The sequence below is a fragment of the Pundamilia nyererei genome, unplaced genomic scaffold, assembly GCF_000239375.1.
Source record: "Pundamilia nyererei isolate P.nyererei 1_Seehausen unplaced genomic scaffold, PunNye1.0 scaffold00885, whole genome shotgun sequence".
Taxonomy (NCBI): domain Eukaryota; kingdom Metazoa; phylum Chordata; class Actinopteri; order Cichliformes; family Cichlidae; genus Pundamilia; species Pundamilia nyererei.
In genome coordinates this window covers 52,988-58,455 of record NW_005188286.1, presented here as the reverse complement: position 1 = coordinate 58,455, position 5,468 = coordinate 52,988, and positions in this window count along the sequence as shown.

Sequence of the window (5,468 nt, the reverse complement as noted above, 5' to 3'; positions counted from 1 at the left end):
AAATGATGACAGAGGTCAGTAATTTGCACCAGAGGTACACTTCAACTGTGAGAGACAGAATGTGGAAAAAAAATCCATGAATTCACATGGTAGGATTTGTAAAGAATTTATTCGTAAATCAGGGTGGACAATAAGAGAAAGAGAAAGAGCTCTAGTCGCACATGGGGAAGTCAAAGTAAATCAGCAATTATTTACTTAATTATTAAATCATTTACTAACAAGAAGAGAGATTTAATGTTTCATTTGCATCTGATATTTTCATGGTTCTGGTTTATTTGAGCATTTTGAGTTTATGGTGTTTTTCTGATTTCTTTGTGATGAAATGTGTAATTTTTTTTTATTATTTAATCGTGGTTTTTCCTTCTAATTTGATTATATTCCCAATCCATGTTTTCTTGTCACTGTGTCATTCCCTGTTTCCTGTCATGTCCTCTGTGTTTGTTCCTAGTGATGTCATTGTGTCTCATCTCTCTTTCCTGTTTACATGTCCCCGTTATGTTATCATTCTATGTCTCCCCTGTCTGTATTGTGCTTTCATGTATGTTCTCCCAAGCCCACTATGAATATCTTCCTCTCCCTCTGTGTCCCTCTGTTTCTGTCTCGTCTCTCTTAAATGTTTCTGCGCTCCCCCTCTTTGTGTCTCCTCCCGTTGTCTCCCAAGTCCGTCTGGTTCCCATGTGCATTCCTTTGTCCCAGCTCCTGTGTCAAGTTGTGTTAATTAGTCTGCTTCTTAGTGTTTCCTGTGTTACTTTGAACACAGGATGCAACACTGTCAGTGTGTTTAGTTTTGCTTCCTCTGTGTTGTTAGGTCTGTTTGTCCCCGCCATGTTACCATTACTCTCCTATCCTTATATTGTGCCTGTTTCCCTTTGTTGGTTTGTCCATGGTTCCTCGTCAGGTCTCATGTTTGGGCTTCCCGGTGTCTTAGGTTTTAGGTTTAGTCTGCCCAGTTTAGTTTATTTATTGAGGTGTTGGTTCACGTTTCGCCTGCCACTTGTACCATCTTCCAGCCTTTAATAAATGGCTCGCTTTTGTTTAAAACTGCTTTAGTCTACAGATGTCTGCTTTTGGGTCCTCCTCTTCAAATCTCATGATCTGCTATCACAGATTTTGACAGATATCTGAAATCATTAAATATTTTAGTCTTCTGTAACAAAATCGTGTAATAAATCACACATGACTAAGCAAGTGCCTGCTGACTCTGTATCTTTCTGCTCATACCTCTGATGGGAGGGACACGAGAGAATTAAGGAAATGAGAACAAAGGAATTAAGGATGTACAAACAGAAAAATACGAAGAGGGGAAATAATTTACTTCTGTGTTGTCTTTAACAGCTGCTTTGCTACTTGCAGTTCCTGGATGACAACGTTATTGTCAAAAGTCCAATCATCCATTTTCTTCCATTTACCCAGTTCATCGTCACAGGGTCCATGAAGGGGGCTAATGCAGAGTAAAACTCACATACAGTACACTGAGAATCACCAACTGTCCAAGAGTCTACACTAACTTGTACACTCTTGGACTGTGGGGAAAAAAGTTGGTGGATCAGGAGGGGATCCATGCAAGACAAAATCAATGCAGCCAACAACTCGATTAAAATTAAATTAAAATTAAACTGCTATGGTTTAGTATTACACCACTATGCTTTTAAAGATCTGCAAAATGAGAAAAAAACTCTGAGTAAGGGACTTACTTACAAAAAATTCAAGCAGTTCTTCCAGTTAGGGTGCACAAAGCAAGAGTGAAAGTTTCCTGCCACACCTCCTCCTGTGCTTCATTCATTATGATTCAGGGTTGTTGATTAGTTTCTTCAGCCCGATGTGGTGAAGGCAAAGTAACGCAGCATGTTGATCAATTAATAAAGCATTTACTAATGGGCACTTAGAAGAGAGCTCTAATCTTTCAGTCACATCTGATATTTGAAATCATAAAATATTTTAGGATTATTCTGCTGTAACAAAACCATGTACAGCTGGGACAAATATCATATTCAGCTGGCATTGCTTTGATAATGATGATGATGATAATAAAGACGGCTCTAACGCAAAAACATCTTGTTTGTTTAAATGCCTGATATTCAGGTTTTCCATTTCTCATCTGTTCATTTCTCTGGTGGGAGGGACACAAAGAGAGAAGTAAGGAAATGAGCATGAAGGAATTGAGGATGTACAAATTGAAAAATAAGAAGAGGGGAATTTATTTCTGCATTGTTTAACTTTTGCCTTGTTATCTGCAGTGCCTCGATGCCAAAGTTATTCTGTGTTTGGTCCAAGCCTAAAATGTTCAATTCATTCATTTTCTTCCTGTTATCCAATTCATAGTCACAAGAGTCGATCACGTGGCCAATGCAGAGAGACAGATGGTGATTTATTCCCACATACACCCCATTTAGAATCACCAGTTAATCTAAATTGCATGTCCTTGGACTGTGGGGAAAAGCTGGCATATCAGGAGGGGATCCATGGAAAACCAAATCAACCTGGCCAGCTACTGGATTAAAATTCCGAACCTGTGATATGATGGTGCCACACCACTATGCTGCCAAAAATGATATCCTTTAATTAAAAAAAGACAAGCAATTTTAGTAAACAGATGAGTCATTGTTGTGAACTACAGGCAGACAAACTGGTAAAGTGAGTTTTTCTACCTCTAGGAAAGAAGGAAAGGGATGGAGGATGTGCAAACTGAAAAATAAGAGGAGGAGCAAGAATCTTAATCTGCATTTTATAAATTGTTACCTTTCTATCTGCATTTCCTGGATGGCAAAGTTAGTCCATCTTTGGCTCAAACTCAAAAGCCCCAGCTACCTGTTGGCTGGGGCTTCCCTGTAGGCCAGCTTTTCTATTTATCCTTAAAAAAACAACTATTTGAAGACTAGAAACACACGTACAAAGACGTTGAGAAGTTGGTGGTAAAGTTGACCTCAACCTACTATAGGACATCTCACCGAGGTTCATCCTGCTGGTGACTGCATTTCCCAAACACCCACATTGGTGGTTTAAAATACGTTACCGTTTACTCTGATCACTCTTTACTTTACACAATATTACTCTGGTGTCTCTGTTCAATTACTCTGTTTACATTACTTTGGTCATTTTGTTTAATCTACTTTCATTGCTCTGTTAATACATTGCTGTGCTAATATGGCACAAACATTGCACAATGTACATTTTTGTTTTTTTAATTTAAAGTTTCTGTTTTTACTTTTTAATTTAAATTTAGTTATTGTTAATAATGTTTTGCACAGTCAAGGAGCAGTTCAGGACGGATTTCACTGTGTGTTGTACTTGTATGACTATGCATGTGACAAATAAAGAATCTTGGAATCTTGAGTATCACACACCCATTTGTCACACCCATCATACTTTACCCACTTATTAAATTTACAGTCATGTAGGGCAGGAGCCTGTTCGATCATAGTGGAAAAGACAGAGTACATCCATGCTTGGCACAAAGTCAAGCCCATTTCAATGAGTGCTGAAATCCACCAGGGTTGCCTCTTGTCTCTGATCCTGCTTTTGATTTTCATGGACAAGACCTTAAGGCATAGCCAGGGCAAGAAGGACATTTCTGGGGGGACCCTCATAATAGTAGTGTTGGGTTTGACTTTTATTTGGGATTAGTAGAATCTTTAGTTTCTTAAGGATTGAATAATTACTTAGAATCTTGCAGATATATCAGTATAAAGGAATGTGCAGGGGCCGCTGTAGACATGATAACTAGTGCCTGGCAGCAGACAAAAGGGAAAGAATGACAGTCCCTATTGAACAGACCTTTTATTGGTGAAAAAGTTGGACGAAAGCAGTGATATAAACCTATTGGTCTTCAGTACGGTGTCTCACTTTCATCTTCTGCACTGGGCTTGTCTAGCAAGAGAAGGCCAGACAACTCCTCCCTACTTCACAGAGAGAAAACCCATCTCTAGAAGCGGTCTTCTTTCATTTTGTGGGGGTTTGTTTTGAGTTTGTCAGAAACACTTTAAGGCCAACCGAAACACTTTAAGGCCACCCAAAACTCGTGCTATGTTCTCACTATATATATATATATATCCATCCATCCATCCATTCGCTTCCGCTTATCCTTTTCAGGGTCGCGGGGGGCGCTGGAGCCTATCCCAGCTGTCATAGGGCGAAAGGCAGGGTACACCAGGTCGCCAGTCTGTCACAGGGCTAACACATAGGGACAGACAACCATTCACATTCACTCGCACATTCACACCTAGTGGCAATTTGGATTATCCAATTAACCTATCCCCACAAGCTGCATGTCTTTGGGGATATATATATATATAGATATATATAGATATATCTATATATATATGTATGTGTATGTATACATACTCCCCAGGGTAATCAGTTGACAGCTAAGGTTTTCTTCATAGTCTTCTTTCATAATCAGTGATAACTATTTATCTGCAGTGATACACACAATGAATAAAACATGATAAGGAAATTTAGACTAATAAATAGCACACATTAACCACTATGTCTCATAAGAAAATATAAGCAAATGTCTGCTATTATCGGTCACCTTTACCAGAGTTTGCATTTAACACCTAAAATAAAATACAATCTGCTTAAAGCTTAATTTTCATGTTGTTGCTGTTGTTATATACACATTTAGATTTCTTAAAATGTAAAACTGCCATGTCTTGGTCAAGATGAACAATAATTAAGAAGTGGCACATATAAACAGTTTGGGAAGTGGCCACTCAGTGACATTACACAGGCTGGATCACAACCTGATTATCTGAGTTTACCCATGACACACTTTCCTGATCAACACGTTCTCGGGCTGTCCTGATGAATTGAACAGAAACACTTTGAGGCCAACCAAAACTCGTGAGGAAATCTTGGTTCTGAGCAGGGTGAAGGAACTGCCTCTGATTTTGGTGGATGGTAGAGCTAGCTAGCACATCTGCTCTATAGCCCACCATGTACCACTGCCTTGGCACAGAGACAGAGAAAAAGTGCGGGGGCATATTTTTTATCCACAACTGGAATAATTAGCTCTATGCGCTTGAAACTTCCTTCAAGCACTGTAGTACACATTTTGTGCACTGTAGTACACATTTAGTTTTTTCTTGTAGCTCTCATACTCTACTTGCCACTCTTCTAAGTCCTGATGTTTCTTAGAGAGGACAACAGTACCTTTAAAATGATATCACATGTGTGGGGGTGTGGCCTTGCCAATTGTCTTTTTCCCACCTTTTCAAAATGGCTGGCATGCCCACAAGCACATTTTATGGAAGAAAGAAAGGGTAGCATGATATTTACATTTAAAATGTTTTTTGAAATCGGATTTTGATAAATTTTCAAAAATAAACATCTAGTAAGTAATTTGGGGTGTTTTTAAGAATTAAGCTTATTTAATTTCACAGAGGAAATGACTAATTTATTAATGTGTACTCTAGTGCACGTCGGGACTTTGTACTTATATTTATTTCACTTTTTCCTAGTAGACAACT